General features: G+C 51.9%; 1 protein-coding gene across 1 annotated transcript in view; it reads left to right on the top strand.

Moving 5' to 3' along the window:
- The window catches only part of LOC134983099 (oocyte zinc finger protein XlCOF7.1-like), a 205,837-nt gene that overhangs the window by 90,808 nt on the left and 94,274 nt on the right, over window positions 1-20,755 (top strand). The window lies entirely within an intron of this gene.

Here is a 20,755-nt window from a genome sequence, read left to right as displayed (position 1 = left end):
TGGTCACAAGATGAAGCAGTCTTCTTGAGGCAAAGGTGTTTATTGCTCAAATAACCTTTAAAAAGGCTCCTCCCTATTGCTAGGGGCAACAGCATACAATTAAGATGTTTCAGCAGAAGAAGATGTTACAATACACAATCCTATGGGCCAACTGCCCTCCTTTTATCCCTCTCCAAGACCCTCTACCACAGGGGGTAAGCCCGCCCTGTGGTGTACAACCAATCAATGTTTACCCATGAGCTGTGCATGCTCTGGACTCATGCACACCTAACATTGTCCCCAATGGACAGTGGGGAGTGGCCGGTCTCCTTTGTCTCTCCCATCTGGGAGAGCAGGCTACTCCCACGGTGCCGTTCAGTCTGGCTGGGGGGAAGTTTTCCCTCCTAAACTGACTTCCAGAAACCTGCCCGGGACCCCTCTCACTGCCTGCAGCCTGGATTTGGGCTCCAGAGCTGGGCAGCCTGACTCCCCGGTCCAGGTCTCTGGTTCACTACGGCTGATCTCCATGGAGCTCCAAGAAACCCCTCAGCTTGTTCTATAGCTAAGCTGCTTCTCTTTCTCCCTGTCCCCATTGGAACTGTGAGGCTGGATGGGAAAGCATTCCGTTTTTAGGGAAAAGGTCTGGGAGAATCCATCAGCCTGCACAGCTATGGATTCCCCCCTCCTGGGACACACAATCAAGTAAGTGCATTTTATCTTTAAATACATTACATTTTTAAATCACACTGTACATTTCTCTTTAAATATACACTGAGCCTGTGCCCTGCACAGACTCTACATATTCAGGCACTGCAGTGCCTTCCCTAGCCCTGCAGCCTGGCTGCTAGGGCTCTCCCTCTCAGTGCTGGAGGCATGGGGCTGGCTTCCCCCATCCTTCAGCCTGCCTTCCTGCCTCTGGGGTTCCAGGGAGCTGGCTCTCCCTGTCCCCCCAGGGTGGCACTACTTTGGTGGCCTCGCCGCACGCAGCGGCGCACCCCCCTGTACCTAAGCCCGGCGGCCCGGGACTCTTGTCCCGGCCGCCGTGACTCTGGCTTTGTTGTGGTGCTGGGGCGCCGGGAGCGTAGCTCCCGGACCCCAGCGCTCATCATCTTGCTTGGCCGCCTAATGTGCCCACGCCGCTAGGGAGCCGGCTAGCCCGGTCCCCCATGAGCGGCGCCTGTCTGTTAGCCTCGCTGCAGCGTCCGGCGGGGAGCCGGGCTGCAGCGCACCCCCCTCGCCGACTAGCAGCCCGGGACGTCCGTCCCGGCTGCTGCGGCTGGCCACCCGTGCTGGGCTGAGGCGCCGGGAGCAGAGCACCCGGCCCCCAGCGGCGGCTCTCACCTAGAGCACTGCAGCGGGAGCCGAGCTCCCAGCCGCAGCGCTCACCCTTCTCCCCGGCGCGCACACTCCAGTGCGCCCGGGGCTACACTGACCGCTGCCGGGAGCGGAGCTCCCGGACTCCGGCGGTCAGCGGCTGCCTCCTCTCCCCCGGCGCGCACACACTGCTGAGCGCGCCGGGGGGCTGTTCTCCCTGCCGTGGTCTCCGGAGGGGTCCGGGACCACGGCACATATTAAAAAATACATTTTTATACATTTTTTTCATGAATAAAACACGGCGCCTAGCGCCCACAACACATTTCAAATTTGGCGCCAAGCGCCCCTTTGTCTTGGCAAATGGCGCCGGGCACTAGGGATTAACCCCTTCAGTGCCAGGGCGGCCAGTTGCCTCGTGGCTGGGGCTCTCCGGCCACACTCCTCCCCCCCCATTCAAGCGGGTCAACCAGGGACCCATGTCCCAACGATTTGGGTCCTGGTCCCGCAGTCCGTTGGGGTGAAGGGGACGCTACCTGGGGGGTGTAGGCTCTGGCCTAGACAGTTCATCCATAGTGTAGTGGGCCTCTCTTCGTGGGTGCACAATGTTCAAATAGTCCACCTGAAGTCCAAGTTCAAGGCTCCACCACAAAAGTCTGTCCAATTCCCCCAAGGTAGGTTGCAGCCACCTAACAGGTAGGTGGTAAGTCACCACGGTGGGGGGCCGGTTACAAACAAGTGCCACCCACGGTGTCCCAACTGTGGCATACCCCACCTCCCACAATAGCAGTTTTCTGCTCAAACAGGCCACAGGGTGCTCCTGCCCATATGGCTCTTTCTGGCTCGGTACTGCTCCCAGTCCGTGCAGTGGCGCAATAGTTCGTAACACACAGTCCTGGTCAAGAATGTGCGCCATCAGCACTGGAGCGGGTACCCGAGCCTCCTTCAATGACTGGAATGCCAACTCGCAAGCGGGTGCAAAGTCCACTGACTTGGGAATGCCCTTCCTAGCCATCTCTGTCAAGGGGTTCACTACATGACTAAAGTCAATGACAACATGTCCGTAGGGCCTTACAGGTTCTAAGGTCAGTACCGGTCTGGGTGATGTGGGTCGGGGACAGCCTCTGGTTGCCTCCACCCCCTCTGGGTTGGGCCTACCCCTGTCTCCTCCCACATGGTGCCCCAGGCACTGCACCTCCGTCATACCTATCTGGCAACTGTCTGCCCTAACTGTCAGACCTGCCCTCCAATCCTCCTCTGTCGACCTATGACTCGGGAAACCTACCCTGTCACCTAGGCCTACTCCTTCCTCCTCGTCCGCTATCTGTGCCACAGTGATGGCGGCCAGACCACCAGCCTCTGGATCCTGTGTGGCATCCACTACAGGGAGGCTGCGTGTCTTCCCCGATCTACTGTGCACAGGCAGGGGACCTGCTATGTCCACAGCAACTTGCTGCAAGGGTTCTCCTATGGGCAGAGGCCCAGAGACAACACAAACGCTGGAGTGCCCCGGCTGCCAACGCATGGCACCAGCCTTACAGTTGGTCTGGGCGTCATCCGACATTCCAGACCAGGGTAAGCTCTGTGTCAGGCACTTCAGGGTACGGTCTGTCTCCGGGTTACTGTCCAAAGGGGTTTCGCTGGCAACCGACACCGGTTGCACAGGAACGTTCCCTGAGGGGACCAGTTGGACACATTCCCTATCTGGTCTATCCCCTCCCACTTTCCTGGCTACCCTGTACCTTAACCCTTCCCGCCAGGTCAACCTCCCCGCCCCAACCCTGTCAAGGCCGCTGCCAGAGTGGCGCCTCATGCCTTTTGGGGATGGGTCAGAGAGTTGAACCTCCCTAAACTCCTGCCTGTGGCCCTCAATCTCTCCTAAATTGGGACACTCTACAGGGGGATCTAGGTGGGGACTACTAGGGTCAGTCTGGTAGGGGTCAGTCATGGAAAAATCAGTGTGGTTTCTCATACTCACCGCCGGAGTTGGCAAACCACTTGGGTCAGGAGCATCATTGGGCACCCCCACAGGATCAAACGAGCTGGAACCGACATCCTCTGCGTTGCTAGTGGACGTGGGCATACCAGAGGCAAAAGGCATGCGGGGTCGATGTGCTGATCTAGCCGCTGTAATCTTTTCCTCTGGGCTGGTTGATGCTGTGGTTGGCTGTGCTGGCAGTTGTCTAGCAGCTGTAGTCTTTTCCTCTGGGCTGGGCTGTGCTGGAGTAGCTGATGTCAACGGTGGGTTTGGAACTTGACTCCGGGGAATGGCGCCAACAAACATAGTGACGATCCCACCACCCAGATCATTTCCTAGGACCACATCAGTTGGGAGACCATCCATGACGGCAACTTCTCGCAACTCTGGTCCAGCTCCCCAGTCCAGGTAGACTCTTGCCATGGGAACCGCTTTTTCTGTTCCTTCTGCCAGGGTTATCGTGGCAGTGCGACCCTGCAATACTGCAGCAGGATCTATAAGGTGGGGGCTCACCACAGTGATTGAGGCCCCAGAGTCTCTTAGGCCTTCTCCCTGCAGGGGTCCCACGTGGACTGGCTGCAGGTGCCTCCACATGTTGTGTAGGGGCTGTTTGGCCATGCAGGTGACTCTCTCCGCAGAGTGCACCTGTCTCTCGCCACACTCCATCGGACTGACTGGAGGGGGAACAGTCTCTGTAGGCTCATCTCCTCTCGTCAAACAAGCGATCCGGGCTCCAGCACTCGGATTTGGGGCACGAGTCTGGGGTGCTTGGGATGCAGGACAGTTCATCCTCAGATGTCCGATTTTCCCACAGCCGTAGCACTTCTTCTCCAGGCGTGGCACCGATGATCTCTGATCAGTTGCAGGGACGCTGCGGTGCGGTTGCTGGCCAAGAGCACCCGGGTTGGAAGATGCTTGTCTTTGGGGTTGATGAGCTGAAGAGGGGGGTCCCCTTGGTGGTACAGTCTGTTGGAGCTGGCTGCTGGCGGGGCGCTTCTGCCCCCGTGGCCGAATTGCCACATATTTGTCGGCTAATTGGGCAGCCATTTTTAAGCTGGGTGGCTCCCGATCTAGCACCCACTCCTTCACTTCTTGGGCGCACCTGCGGTAGAACTGCTCCCTGCAGATCAGGTCGATCAGTGCGTCCCATGTAGTGGCTTCCGAATCCTTCACCCACTTCACCACGTACTGCCGCAGCTGGGTGGCGAACTGCTCATGGGTGCTGCTAGGATTCTTAGGCAAGTCTCTGAATTTCTTCCTGTAAGACTCTGGAGTGATGAAGAATCGCTGGAGGAGGGCCTTTGCGACTTCGTCGTAGTTCCCACAGTCCTCCGTCGCCACTCCTCGATAGGCCTCCAAGGCCTCTCCATGCAGAGTGGGCACAAGGTGTCTCACCCACTCTGACTTGGGTAGATCATGTAGTTTACAAGTCCTTTCAAAAACTTGCAAATGTCCATCAATGTCCCCATCACTGTCTGCAAACTTGGCAAACTGAACTCGTCCTGATCTGTGTACACCAGCTGACAACGGCTCCCGGGGTACCACGGCCTGTGATGCCCGCTCCGCATGCCACATCCGAATGACAAGCATGCGTTCTTGCTCCGTTGCCCTTTCCCCCAATTCCGCTAGCCGATCTGCTAGGGTATCCGGGTCGCCCCCCCTGGGACGTTGGGATCCTGGCCCTGCTAGGGATTGCTGGGAAACATGGCTGTTGCGAGAGAGGGCGGGGCTTGTGGATCTCACCGGTCCTGTGCGAAGGTCCACTGTTGGGTCGTCCTCTGCGATGCTGACGCCGTCAGTGTTTTCCACCTCCACCTGAGACTCCTCCCAGCTCCTGAGCGCCGCCTGCATGACGCTCCTGGACGCGTTGAAAGGGATTTCCACACCCTTCCCCTGGCATACGATCTCCAGATCCTCCTTGGACATTCCGCTGAATTCCGCCATCTTGTGCGTTCTCCTGCGCTGCAGTTACTCCTCTCCTGAGTAACTCGGCTTCTCCAATCGGGTGATGAAAAGCCGCCTGGGATTATCCCACCGCTGCCACCAATTTCTGTGACAGGACGATACCGTACGGAAGCACTCGCAGCTTCCGCGTCCCGTTGACTGCGCACAGAATGGAAGGTCAAGCCGCACGAGGCCTGACCACATAGGGGATTCCCGCTTACCGTCAGTAACCGCCTGTTACTGACTCCACCCACTGCGCTGTGGGCGGGTTCTTGCTGCCACCACCAAACTCCTAACCTGCCGTGGCGTTTGGAACCACGGTTCTGCTCTGTATGTGCCGACGCACTGCTTTACCACACCTGTGTGGTGTCGACGAATCCCCACTAGCCACTTGCTAGGCCTCTACCGGTAGCTGGCGGAAGGCGGAGCTTGGAGACGCTAGGTACTTCCCTGGACAGCCGGAGGACGGGGCTAGGTTTGGCCCAACCCTGTTGGTCACAAGATGAAGCAGTCTTCTTGAGGCAAAGGTGTTTATTGCTCAAATAACCTTTAAAAAGGCTCCTCCCTATTGCTAGGGGCAACAGCATACAATTAAGATGTTTCAGCAGAAGAAGATGTTACAATACACAATCCTATGGGCCAACTGCCCTCCTTTTATCCCTCTCCAAGACCCTCTACCACAGGGGGTAAGCCCGCCCTGTGGTGTACAACCAATCAATGTTTACCCATGAGCTGTGCATGCTCTGGACTCATGCACACCTAACATTGTCCCCAATGGACAGTGGGGAGTGGCCGGTCTCCTTTGTCTCTCCCATCTGGGAGAGCAGGCTACTCCCACGGTGCCGTTCAGTCTGGCTGGGGGGAAGTTTTCCCTCCTAAACTGACTTCCAGAAACCTGCCCGGGACCCCTCTCACTGCCTGCAGCCTGGATTTGGGCTCCAGAGCTGGGCAGCCTGACTCCCCGGTCCAGGTCTCTGGTTCACTACGGCTGATCTCCATGGAGCTCCAAGAAACCCCTCAGCTTGTTCTATAGCTAAGCTGCTTCTCTTTCTCCCTGTCCCCATTGGAACTGTGAGGCTGGATGGGAAAGCATTCCGTTTTTAGGGAAAAGGTCTGGGAGAATCCATCAGCCTGCACAGCTATGGATTCCCCCCTCCTGGGTCACACAATCAAGTAAGTGCATTTTATCTTTAAATACATTACATTTTTAAATCACACTGTACATTTCTCTTTAAATATACACTGAGCCTGTGCCCTGCACAGACTCTACATATTCAGGCACTGCAGTGCCTTCCTTAGCCCTGCAGCCTGGCTGCTAGGGCTCTCCCTCTCAGTGCTGGAGGCATGGGGCTGGCTTCCCCCATCCTTCAGCCTGCCTTCCTGCCTCTGGGGTTCCAGGGAGCTGGCTCTCCCTGTCCCCCCAGGGTGGCACTACTTTGGTGGCCTCGCCGCACGCAGCGGCGCACCCCCCTGTACCTAAGCCCGGCGGCCCGGGACTCTTGTCCCGGCCGCCGTGACTCTGGCTTTGTTGTGGTGCTGGGGCGCCGGGAGCGTAGCTCCCGGACCCCAGCGCTCATCATCTTGCTTGGCCGCCTAATGTGCCCACGCCGCTAGGGAGCCGGCTAGCCCGGTCCCCCATGAGCGGCGCCTGTCTGTTAGCCTCGCTGCAGCGTCCGGCGGGGAGCCGGGCTGCAGCGCACCCCCCTCGCCGACTAGCAGCCCGGGACGTCCGTCCCGGCTGCTGCGGCTGGCCACCCGTGCTGGGCTGAGGCGCCGGGAGCAGAGCTCCCGGCCCCCAGCGGCGGCTCTCACCTAGAGCACTGCAGCGGGAGCCGAGCTCCCAGCCGCAGCGCTCACCCTTCTCCCCGGCGCGCACACTCCAGTGCGCCCGGGGCTACACTGACCGCTGCCGGGAGCGGAGCTCCCGGACTCCGGCGGTCAGCGGCTGCCTCCTCTCCCCCGGCGCGCACACACTGCTGAGCGCGCCGGGGGGCTGTTCTCCCTGCCGTGGTCTCCGGAGGGGTCCGGGACCACGGCACATATTAAAAAATACATTTTTATACATTTTTTTTCATGAATAAAACACGGCGCCTAGCGCCCACAACACATTTCAAATTTGGCGCCAAGCGCCCCTTTGTCTTGGCAAATGGCGCCGGGCACTAGGGATTAACCCCTTCAGTGCCAGGGCGGCCAGTTGCCTCGTGGCTGGGGCTCTCCGGCCACAAAAGCCAAAACGGATTGGTATGACCCATCCTCAATCTCAACACCTTGAATGCTCATTTGCTTTTTAAAGTGGAGTCCGTTTGGTCAGTAATTGCAAGCATGGAAGCAGGGGAATTCTTGGTGTCCTTGGACATCTCTAATCAAAACTGACTACATTTTTAGCAGTATATACTGCTGCACCGTTGTATAATGTCCACATGAACCTTTTGGCTCATATCTTGTGTGTAAATCTGAGTCTGGTATTAGCCAGTTCCTCCTCAGCCATTTACCTCACCGCACGTCCCTGAAGAAATCCCATCTGGTTCCGGCCCAGCGGTTGATATTTCTCAGGCTCAGGATGCTGTTTGACACATCCTTGAAGGGGATCTTTCTTCCATAACATATCTGCACTCCAGTCATAAACACGTCTGGTGCTCAGGAAGAAGAGGATCGCAATACACCTGGGCACGCATCTCCTGGAGAAGCATATTCCATGGATCTTCAACTGGATTTGCATCTCACCTTCAACTGTCCTGAGTTTTTTCTCTCCCATAATTCTAGTCTGTTCCTCCTTTGGTGGTTGGACTCAACACACCTCAGAGTAGGGCAGCCATTCACCATATGTAATTGAATGTTAGTCACCACAGACGCCAGCCTCAGAGGGTTGTGCTACTCCAGTCTCTATTCCAGGGCCTTTGGTTCCGAAAGGGAAACGATGCTCCCTATAAATGTCCTAGAGCTCAGAGCATTTCTCAGGGGTCTTTTAGCTGCTGTGGGGCCTGCTGATGCTACTTTTATTGGCTATATTGTGGCAATCTGCTGCTGGTTTAGTATGTTTTGTGTACTTATTTATACATTTATGTGGTTATTTATTGAATGATTTTATACTATAATACCTGACTCCTGGATATTTTTGTCTAATTTAGCACAGTCTTTATACCGTTCTTTTTAGTATCTGCAAATACATTTCTCATACGTCCTAGAGGATGCTGGGGACTCCGTAAGGACCATGGGGTATAGACAGGATCCGCAGGAGACATGGGCACACTGTAAGACTTTGAATGGGTGTGAACTGGCTCCTCCCTCTATGCCCCTCCTCCAGACCTCAGGTAGATTCTGTGCCTGGAGCTCCCCTAGCACATTTTCAAGACTAGGACCCGTCTATACCCCATGGTACTAAATGGAACCCCAGCATCCTCTAGGACAGCGTTTTTCAACTGGTGTTCCGCGGCACACTAGTGTGCCGCAGGCTGTTGCCAGGTGTGCCGCGGCCGCCTGCATGAGAGACCCACCACTGCCGCTGCCCTTCTGAGAGACCTGCCTCCACTGCCGCCCGTCTGAGAGACCTGCCTCCACTGCCGCCCGTCTGAGAGACCTGCCTCCACCGCCCGCCCGCCTGAGAGACCTGCCTCCATCGCTTGCCCACCTGAGAGACCTGCCTCCACCGCCCGCCTGAGAGGGTCCATTCACACACACAGAGACCCGCCTTCGCAGCCACACACACAGAGACCCTGCGCTGACAGTCCGGGTAGTGCTGCAACTTCCAGGAGAGCTGGGCGTGACCTATGGTGAGTCATAGGCCACGCACCGTGCATCTCATTCCCGCCTTCCCGCTGCTCCATGTTTGTTCCAGTGCTCCTCACTCCCCAGTGACAGGGACATATTTCAGGTTAAAATAAGATTTTAAACCTACCGGTAAATCTTTTTCTCGTAGTCCGTAGAGGATGCTGGGGACTCCGTAAGGACCATGGGGATAGACGGGCTCCGCAGGAGACATGGGCACTTTAAGAAAGAACTTTAGGTATGGGTGTGCACTGGCTCCTCCCTCTATGCCCCTCCTCCAGACCTCAGTTAGAGAAACTGTGCCCAGAGGAGACGGACAGTACGAGGAAAGGATTTTTGTTAATCCAAGGGCAAGATTCATACCAGCCCACACCATTCACATCGTATAACTTGTGATATACTAACCAGTTAACAGAATGAAAACAACATAGCATCAGTCCGAGACCGATGAAACTATAACATAACCCTTTAGTAAGCAAAACTATATACAAGCCTTGCAGAAGTAGTCCGCACTTGGGACGGGCGCCCAGCATCCTCTACGGACTACGAGAAAAAGATTTACCGGTAGGTTTAGAATCTTATTTTCTCTTACCTCCTAGAGGATGCTGGGGACTCCGTAAGGACCATGGGGTATAGACGGGATCCGCAGGAGACATGGGCACACTATAAGACTTTGAATGGGTGTGAACTGGCTCCTCCCTCTATGCCCCTCCTCCAGACCTCAGGTAGATTCTGTGCCCAGGAGTGACTGGACACACACTAGGGGAGCTCTACTGAATTTCTCTAAAAGACTTTATGGTAGGTTTTTTATTTTCAGGCAGATGTGCTGGCTACAGGCTGCCTGCAGCGTGGGAGTGAGGGGAGAGAAGCAGATCTACTTCTTCTTAGTTCAAGGGCTCTGCTTCTTAGGCTACTGGACACCATTAGCTCCAGAGGGTTCGATCACTTGGTTCGCCTAGCTGCTTGTTCCCGGAGCCGCACCATCACCCCCCTCACAGATGCCAGAAGATAGAAGCCGGGTGAGTATAAGAAGAACAGAAGACTTCAGTGACGGCAGAAGACTTCAGTAACGGAGGTAACATGCAGCGGTCACGCTGCGCTCCAGGCTCCCACACGCCAACGGCACTCACAGGGTGCAGGGCGCTGGGGGGGTGCGCCCTGGGCAGCAAGTTACTGTAAGTTGTTACCGCTGGCATATGTTCTTTTTAGGTGCCTGGCCACTGTTTACGATACCCCCGCCAGAAACCGGAACGGCTGCGCTGCGCGCCATTGCTACCACACACCAACGGTCGTTGCAAGGGTGCAGGGCGCTAGGGGGGAGCGCCCGGGGCAGCTATATAGGGATATATATATGCCTTTGAGGCACCTATACAGTATGTGACACTGTATAGGCGGGTGGTCTTCAGTATGCCGGCTGTCGGGATCCCGGCGCACAGTATACCGGCGCCGGAATCCCGACAGCCGGCATACCGACACTTATTCTCCCTCGTGGGGGTCCACGACCCCCCTGGAGGGAGAATAAAATAGCGTGGGGCTCATTTGCGCTCGCCACACTGTCGGCAAACCGGCGGTCGGGCTCCCGGCGCCGGTATGCTGGTCGCCGGGAGCCCGACCGCAGGCCTACCATACTACACCCGTATAGGCACCCCCGATTGTATAATTAAAGCTATATTTGTTAGAGCGCTGAAGCGCGCCGAGAAGGGGAGGGGCTTAGCCCTCACTTCGGGATACAGCGCCATTTTCTATATGTCCCCGCCAAAAACAGTGCAGTTGTGGGGGGGCATGGTGTTTAGTGCTATATAGTGTACGTTATAGCACTATTTTAAACATATGGACATGTATATTGGGGGTCATTCTGAGTTGTTCGCTCGCTAGCAGATTTTAGCAGCATTGCACACGCTAGGCCGCCGCCCTCTGGGAGTGTATTTTAGCTTAGCAGAATAGCGAACGAAAGATTAGCAGAATTGCGAATAGGAAATTCTTAGTAGTATCTAAGTAGCTCCAGATCTACTCACAGATTGCGATCAGCTCAGGCCGTTTCGTTCCTGGTTTGACATCACAAACACGCCCTGCGTTCGGCCAGCCACTCCCCCGTTTCTCCAGACACTCCCGCGTTTTTCCCTGACACGCCTGCGTTTTTCCGCACGCACACTCCCAGAAAACGGACAGTTTCCGCCCAGAAACACCCACTTCCTGTCAATCACACTCCGATCTACTAAGTTTTGTGCTAAAATACTTACCGCATGCGCACTGCGTACCATGCGCATGCGCATTTTAGCCTTAATCGCTCCGTTGCGAAAATCGGCAACGAGCGATCAACTCGGAATGACCCCCATTATGCGTATGTTTGGCCACCTGAACACGCCCCCACTGAGATATAAGCACCGCTGCATTTGTGTATTAACTAAGATATTTATTTCCCTTATAATGTATAGAGCTATTACTGCTCGCATAGCTCCGTGTGACTGACACATTTGTTGTTAGTGATGCGGCGCATGCGCACCGCATCACTTCGGCGTCACCTAGTTACCAAGGACGCGGGTCACTTCCGGTCTAGACCGGAAGCAACCCACCGCGGGCCGGGAGACTTTACACAGCTGCTACTGCTTGGCAATGGAATACATTGTCCACTGAGGAGAAGGTCCTAACAGAACTCTCAAAGCTGAAAGTGGACAAATCTATGGGGCCAGATGGGATACATCCAAGGATATTAAAAGAACTTAAAGAGGTGCTGGTAGCACCATTGACAGAATTATTCAACCAGTCATTAGCTACAGGAGAAATTCCAGGGGACTGGAAAAGAGCAAACGTAGTCCCACTGCACAAAAGTGGAAGCAAGGAAGAGGCAAACAACTACAGACCAGTGAGTCTTACATCAGTAGTAGGGAAATTGATGGAAACACTCTTAAAAGAAAGAGTTGTAGATTATCTCAAATCCGGCAATTTACTGGATCCCAAACAGCATGGATTCACTGGGGGGAGATCATGTCAAACAAATCTTATTGACTTTTTTGATTGTGTGACTAAAGTGATGGATAAAGGTGGAGCCATGGATATAGCTTATCTAGACTTTAGTAAGGCTTTTGACACAGTTCCACATCGCAGATTGCTAAATAAACTTGAAAGTTTGGGATTGGATATTAGGATTATTGAATGGATAAGATCTTGGTTGAAGGATAGAAAACAGAGAGTTGTGGTAAATGGAGTGCATTCACAGGAGGGAAATGTTACCAGTGGAGTACCCCAGGGATCTGTACTTGGACCAGTGCTTTTTAATATCTTTATTGGTGACATTGCAAATGGCATTAAAGGGAAAGTATGCCTTTTTGCAGATGACACAAAGGTATGCAACAGGGTAGACACACCAGGTGGGGTAAAACAAATGATTGAGGATCTAGGTAGACTAGAGGAATGGTCAAGAGTCTGGCAATTACAGTTTAATGCCAAAAAATGCAAAATCATGCACTTGGGTCTCAAAAATCCTAAAGCTAAATACAGTATTAATGGCACTATACTGGAAACTACTGAGGAGGAAAGGGATCTAGGAGTCACTATTTCAGATGACTTAAAAGCAGGTAAGCAATGTAACAAGGCAATGAGGAAGGCTAGTCAGATGCTTGGCTGCATTGGGAGGGGAATCAGCAGCAGAAAGAAAGAAGTAATAATGCCACTGTATAGGTCATTGGTACGGCCTCATCTAGAATACTGTATTCAGTTCTGGAGGCCATATCTTCAAAAGGATATTAATACATTAGAAACTGTACAAAGGAGGGCAACTAAAATGGTGCATGGCCTACATCACAAAACATACCCAGAAAGACTAAGAAATCTCAATATGTATAGTTTGGAGCAGAGAAGGGAAAGGGGGGACATGATAGAAACTTTCAAGTATATGAAGGGTTTTAACAAAGTCCAGGAGGGAAACATTCTCCAAATGAAGAGAAGCAATAGGACACGAGGACATGCACTGAGACTGGAGGGGGGGAGGTTCAGGGGAAATTTGCGGAAAAATTATTTCACAGAAAGGGTAGTGGACAAGTGGAATAGCCTCCCATCAGAGGTGGTAGAGGCTAAGACAGTAGAGCAATTTAAACATGCATGGGATAGACATAAGGATATCCTTACAAAGAAATAAGGATCAAATAAGGTTAGTGTTAAAAAATAATATAAAAAAAATAAGGGGCAGACTAGATGGGCCAAGTGGTTCTTATCTGCCGACAAATTCTATGTTTCTATGTTTCACTGTCCACATAACCCACTACAGGTATATTACCTGTTTAAATCTGTTCTTATATTTACTATATTTGTCGAGTGCCACGCACTTCCGGTAATACCGGAAGTGACGTACAGCGCTCCACGGGTGCGTTCTACCGCACTTCCCTAGTGGTGGGGGCGTAACCAAAGGCCAATTAGTGCTGGTATTTAACAGGGGCCGGTGAGGCAATATCTCTGGTTCCAGTTATTTGCACTGCTGATCTGTGATGTTATGCTGCACATTTGACTAGGCTGTGAACTCCTTGACAAAGGTCCTGGTGTGGACCGAAACGTTGGAGGAGGAAATCACTACTTGGAACTGTGAGACTGACTATTACATTAAAATATCATTCACTTGGTTGATTCAAATCTAGAGTGCTATTCTTTCCACAGTAATGGAAAATACTGTATTGTGTGTGTCTGTGTGTGTGTGTGTGTGTGTGTATGTATGTATGTATGTATGTATGTATGTATGTATATGTATATATATATATATATATATATATATATATATATATATATATAGATTGGTGTGCTCCCTGTCGGTTATCCAATATAGCTTTAGTCAACATGTGTCGTCAGGAGTGAGTGCTCTGTCATAGATGGGGATCACGGTCGGCATCGCCGACGCCTGTTTCAGCGGGTCGGTAGTTGTGTACTTGTTTACAGTAATTACTGTAGGGGAGACACAGTTAGTATGTGGCCGACTCTGTCGGCACCAGCTGTTTTTACTGGGTGTAAATCAACATGCAGTAACTAGCTTAGACCTGTATATAGGTTTATATGTATATATTTATGGTGTGGTTGCCATAGGCCTGTAGCCCGAGCACAGACCTGGTAGTATAAAGGGGGGGGAGTGTAATTAAATGTATTTCTGTATACTTCCTTCGGTCCCCTCGGAGTCGCATGTCTGTTATTTTACCTGATTACTACTCCCCGCTGTCGACGAATACTTGTTTCTGTCGACCATACTGTTTCCTAGTAGATCCATAACTGGGGCATTCAGTACATGGTCATACACATTCAGAACACATTAATGTCACTTGGGAACCAATGGTTCCGGATTATCCGCTTATATGTATGTTATATATATATATATATATATATATATATATATTTTTTTTTTTTTTTTTTTTAGGATATATGTGTATTTGTGTATTGCTTTATGTTTATTTATATTATGACTCATAATGAATGCTGAAGTAACCGTATTCCTTCTCATGTGCTGGTCGCTCTGTTGATAAAGCTCTAGGTCGGCCGTGACTAGTTGGTCTCGGATCATCTCAAGAAGTCCGAATGGTTATTCTTTTCCCACCGAGGATAGAATGCTGCGAAGGTCAGCGCCTGGTCGACACGGGGCCCTGTCTCAAAGGATTGTATACAGGAAGCTAAGTGATATTTCTATGCTTTGATGTTATTTGCATTACATGCGCATGGGGGAGTGTTTATATTCGGATAGGCATCCGATAGTTTTACCCTAAAAGGAGAGGGGATGTTTCCTTATGTGGGTTCTTCTCTATAACATTGCGGCAGGCTGCCGTGCGTATACAGGAGGTGGCCGGGGAAATGCTGAGGCTGACTCCGAGAGATACTGGAGTTTTTCCCTGGGACGGGATGCCTCAGTTCAGTCAATCTCGGCGGATACTGCTGGTAAATCTAACTTCGTGAGATAGATTCCCTCACAACGGTTGGTGACGCATTCTTTTGTGGGATGCAGCCACTTTAACTGGTTCAATACCGTTCTTTTTTCGTTTTCTGTGCAGACAATGGATGGTGATAAGGTAGGTGTTCTGCAGCATTGTTAGGTTCGCAGAAGACGGATGGCGTTTTCTGTTTCTAACACATCCACCACATGGTGCTGAGTCTTATCTGACTGGACCCCACTCTGGTGGGGACTCGTCTACTACTTTTCAGTTAGTCCGGGAATAGACCAGGACCTGTGAGTTACTTGTAGAATCCAAAGGGGGACATTCTGGAGTTACAGATGTTCCCCTCACTGATTTTCTAATAGATCTTGCCGTTTCCCCTCTGGAAGGGGAGGTAGTACGAGACGCCATACCAGAGGTGCGTCAGGTTCAAGGCATTGTTCTTCTGTTCCCTGTTAAATGAGTTGTTTTCCGCATTCAGATTACCTGGCTGGAGATACAGGATTGTATTTGCCATTTCACCGGAGTGATGGCAGTATGATGGTTTTCTTACAATAATAGGAGCCATTGTTATTCTGTACTGAGACACTCTCCTGATTAAGGCGAGGTCAAGAAACAAGTAGTGCAAGGCGTTGTTTCTCTCTGACTATTCTTCAACACAGGGAATGGCTGTTGTTCCCAATGACGCAGATGTCATGGGTGGGTATCAGAGTAGATACTGCACGGTTGTGGTTCTGTGTTTTTCCTGTGTAAAGAGGTCTGAGGATCCGGAGTCGGATCAGTTTTGCAGGGACAATCCATCATTATGTTCCGTTATGAAGCGGATGGGTGCAGCCTAAGAGGCCTTTTTGGTGAGCAGGTAAAATGCCAGAGTGTTTTCAAGGGACCAGTTGGAAATGTGGTCCGGGTCTCACCTGCACATGCACCGGAATGTGATCCTAATGGCCAGGACATCGCTCCTGTGGTGTCTGCTCGGTTCTCACCTTCGAGAGGGACGAAGGTTCGGGATCCAAGATTAGATCCTGGTGTTCATCTCCGAGGCTGGGGATTAGTCCTTGCAAGGGACGTATTTCCAGAGGAAAAGGTCAAGCTGGGAAGCTTGTCGGTACTATGCTTTCTTGAATAAAGAGCTATTTTCTCTGACGTCCTAGTGGATGCTGGGGACTCCGTAAGGACCATGGGGAATAGCGGCTCCGCAGGAGACTGGGCACAAAAGTAAAGCTTTAGGACTAGCTGGTGTGCACTGGCTCCTCCCACTATGACCCTCCTCCAAGCCTCAGTTAGATTTTTGTGCCCGAACGAGAAGGGTGCACACTAGGTGGCTCTCCTGAGCTGCTTAGTGAAAAGTTTTAGTTTTAGGTTTTTTATTTTCAGTGAGACCTGCTGGCAACAGGCTCACTGCATCGAGGGACTAAGGGGAGAAGTAGCGAACTCACCTGCGTGCAGAGTGGATTGGGCTTCTTAGGCTACTGGACACCATTAGCTCCACAGGGATCGAACACAGGCCCAGCCATGGAGTCCGGTCCCAGAGCCGCGCCGCCGGCCCCCTTACAGAGCCAGAAGCAAGAAGAGGTCCGGAAAATCGGCGGCAGAAGACATCCTGTCTTCACCAAGGTAGCACACAGCACTGCAGCTGTGCGCCATTGCTCCTCAGCACACTTCACACTTCGGTCACTGAGGGTGCAGGGCGCTAGGGGGGGCGCCCTGGGCAGCAATAAAAACACCTTGGCTGGCGAAAATACATCACATATAGCCCCCAGGGCTATATGGATGAATTTTAACCCCTGCCAGATTACACTGAAAAGCGGGAGAAAAGGCCGCCGAGAAGGGGCGGAGCCTATCTCCTCAGCACACTAGCGCCATTTTCCCTCACAGCTCCGTTGGAGGGAAGCTCCCTGGCTCTCCCCTGCAGTCACTACACTACAGAAAGGGTTAAAAAAGAGAGGGGGGCACTAATTAGGCGCAGTATTAACTATACAGCAGCTATAAGGGGAAAAACACTTATATAAGGTTATCCCTATATATATATATATAGCGCTCTGGTGTGTGCTGGCAAACTCTCCCTCTGTCTCCCCAAAGGGCTAGTGGAGTCCTGTCCTCTATCAGAGCATTCCCTGTGTGTGTGCTGTGTGTCGGTACTTTGGTGTCGACATGTATGAGGAGGAAAATGATGTGGAGGCGGAGCAAATTGCCTGTAATAGTGATGTCTCCCCCTGGGGGGTCGACACCTGAGCGGATGAACTGTTGGAAGGAATTACGTGACAGTGTCAGCTCTGTATAAAAGACAGTGGTTGACATGAGACAGCCGGCTACTCAGCTTGTGCCTGTCCAGACGTCTCATAGGCCGTCAGGGGCTATAAAGCGCCCGTTACCTCAGATGGCAGATACAGACGCCGACACGGATACTGACTCCAGTGTCGACGGTGAAGAGACAAATGTGACTTCCAGTAGGGCCACACGTTACATGATTGAGGCAATGAAAAATGTTTTACACATTTCTGATAATACGAGTACCACCAAAAAGGGGTATTATGTTCGGTGAGGAAAAACTACCTGTAGTTTTTCTGAATCTGAGAAATTAAATGAGGTGTGTGATGAAGCGTGGGTTTCCGCCGATAAAAACTGATAATTTCTAAAAAGTTATTGGCATTATATCCTTTCCCGCCAGAGGTTAGGGTGCGTTGGGAAACACCCCCTAGGGTGGATAAAGCGCTCACACGCTTATAAAAACAAGGGCTCTACCCTCTCCTGAGATGGCCGCCCTTAAGGATCCTGCTGATAGAAAGCAGGAGGGTATCCTAAAATGTATTTACACACATACTGGTGTTATACTGCGACCAGCAATCGCCTCAGCCTGGATGTGCAGTGCTGGGTTGGCGTGGTCGGATTCCCTGACTGAAAATATTGATACCCTAGATAGGGACAGTATATTATTGCCTATAGAGCATTTAAAAGATGCATTTCTATATAGGCGTGATGCACAGCGGGATATTTGCCGACTGGCATCAAGAGTAAGTGCGATGTCCATTTCTGCCAGAAGAGGGTTATGGACACGACAGTGGTCAGGTGATGCGGATTCCAAACGGCATATGGAAATATTGCCTTATAAAGGGGAGGAGTTATTTGGGGTCGGTCTTTCAGACCTGGTGGCCACGGTAACAGCTGGGAAATCCACATTTTTACCCCAGGTCGCCTCTCAACATAAGAAGACGCCGTATCATCAGGCGCAGTCCTTTCGTTCCCATAAGGGCAAGCGGGCAAAAGGTTCCTCATTTCTGCCCCGTGACAGAGAAAGAGGAAAAAGGGCTGCAGAAATCAGCCAGTTCCCAGGAACAGAAGCCTCTCCCGCCTCTGCCAAGCCCTCAGCATGATGCTGGGGCTTTACAAGTGGACTCAGGCACGGTGGGGGCCCGTCTCAAGAATTTCAGCGCGCAGTGGGCTCACTCGCAAGTAGACCCCTGGATCCTTCAGGTGGTATCTCAGGGGTACAAATTGGAATTCGAGACGTCTCCCCCTCGCCGTTTCCTAAAGTCGGCTTTACCGACGTCTCCCTCCGACAGGGAGGCAGTTTTGGAAGCCATTCACAAGCTGTATTCCCAGCAGGTGATAATCAAGGTACCCCTCCTGCAACAGGGAACGGGGTATTATTCCACACTGTTGTGGTACCGAAGCCGGACGGCTCGGTGAGACCGATTTTAAATCTAAAATCTTGGAACACTTACATACAGAGGTTCAAATTCAAGATGGAGTCACTCAGAGCAGTGATTGCGAACCTGGAAGAAGGGGACTACATGATGTCTCTGGACATCAAGGATGCTTACCTTTATGTCCCAATTTACCCTTCTCACCAAGGGTACCTCAGGTTTGTGGTACAGAACTGTCACTATCAGTTTCAGACGCTGCCGTTTGGATGGTCCACGGCACCCCGGGTCTTTACCAAGGTAATGGCCGAAATGATGATACTCCTTCGAAGGAAGGGAGTTTTAGTTATCCCTTACTTGGACGATCTCCTGATAAGGGTAAGATCCAGGGAACAGTTGGAGGTTGGTGTAGCACTATCTCAGGTAGTGTTGCGGCAGCACGATTGGATTCTCAATATTCCAAAATCGCAGCTGATTCCGACAACTCGTCTTCTGTTCCTAGGGATGATCCTGGACACAGTCCAGAAAAAGGTGCTTCTCCCGGAGGAGAAAGCCAGGGAGTTATCCGAGCTAGTCAGGAACCTCCTAAAACCGAGCCAAGTCTCAGTGCATCAATGCACAAGGGTTCTGGGAAAAATGGTGGCTTCCTACGAAGCAATCCCATTCGGCAGATTCCACGCAAGAACTTTCCAGTGGGACCTGCTGGACAAATGGTCCGGGTCGCATCTTCAGATGCATCAGCGGATAACCCTGTCACCAAGGACAAGGGTGTCTCTCCTGTGGTGGTTGCAGAGTACTCATCTTCTAGAGGGCCGCAGATTCGGCATTCAGTGGGGAGCAGTCACACAGGAAAGGAATTTCCAGGGCTTATGGTCAAGCCTGGAGACATCACTTCACATAAATATCCTGGAGCTAAGGGCCATTTACAATGCTCTAAGCTTAGCAAGACCTCTGCTTCAAGGTCAACCGGTGTTGATCCAGTCGGACAACATCACGGCAGTCGCCCACGTAAACAGAAGCTGCAAGGATTTTTCGCTGGGCGGAAAATCATGTGATAACATTGTCAGCAGTGTTCATTCCGGGAGTGAACAACTGGGAAACAGACTTCCTCAGCAGAAGTCTTCCACATGATGGTAAACCGTTGGGAAAAACCAAAGGTGGACATGATGGCGTCCCGCCTAAACAAAAAATTGGACAGGTATTGCGCCAGGTCAAGGGACCCTCAGGCAATAGCTGTGGACGCTCTGGTAACACCGTGGGTGTACCAGTCAGTGTATGTGTTCCCTCCTCTTCCTCTCTTACCAAAAGTATAAGACGGAGGGGAGTAAGAACTGTAATCGTGGCTCCGGATTGGCCAAGAAGGACTTGGTACCCGGAACTTCAAGAGATGGTCACGGAGGACCCGTGGCCTCTACCTCTAAGAAGGGACCTGCTCCAGCAAGGACCCTGTCTATTCCAAGACTTACCGCGGCTGCGTTTGACGGCAGAGCGGTTGAACGCCGGATCCTGAAGGAAAAAGGCATTCCGGATGAAGTCATCCCTACCCTGATCAAAGCCAGGAAGGATGAAATCGCAAAACATTATCACCGCATTTGGCGAAAATATGTTGCGTGATACGAGGCCAGTAAGGCCCGATGGAGGAATTTCAACTGGGTCGATTCCTGCATTTCCTGCAAACAGGAGTGTCTATGGGCCTAAAATTGGGGTCCATTAAGGTTCAAATTTCGGCCCTGTCAATTTTCTTCCAGAAAGAACTAGCTTCAGTTCCTGAAGTTTAGACGTTTGTAAAAGGGGTACTGCATATACAGCCTCCTTTTTTGTGCCTTCAGTGGCACCATTGGGATCTCAATGTAGTTTTGGGGTTCCTAAAGTCACAATGGTTTGAACCACTTGAATCTGTGGAGTTAAAATATCTCACATGGAAAGTGGTCATGCTGTTGGCCCTGGCTTCGGCCAGGCGCGTGTCAGAATTGGCGGCTTTATCCTATAAAATCCCTTACCTAATTTTTCATACGGATAGGGAAGAATTGAGGACTCGTCCTCAATTTCTCCCTAAGGTGGTTTCAGCGTTTCACCTGAACCAGCCTATTGTGGTACCTGCGGCTACTAGGGACTTGGAGGACTCCAAGTTGCTGGACGTAGTCAGGGCCCTGAAAATATATGTTTCCAGGACGGCTGGAGTCAGAAAATCTGACTCGCTGTTTATCCTGTATGCACCCAACAAGCTGGGTGCTCCT

Source organism: Pseudophryne corroboree (genome assembly GCF_028390025.1).
Source record: "Pseudophryne corroboree isolate aPseCor3 chromosome 3 unlocalized genomic scaffold, aPseCor3.hap2 SUPER_3_unloc_1, whole genome shotgun sequence".
Classification (NCBI taxonomy): domain Eukaryota; kingdom Metazoa; phylum Chordata; class Amphibia; order Anura; family Myobatrachidae; genus Pseudophryne; species Pseudophryne corroboree.
Note: the sequence above shows the minus strand (reverse complement) of the source record. Positions and strands in the feature narration are given on the sequence as shown.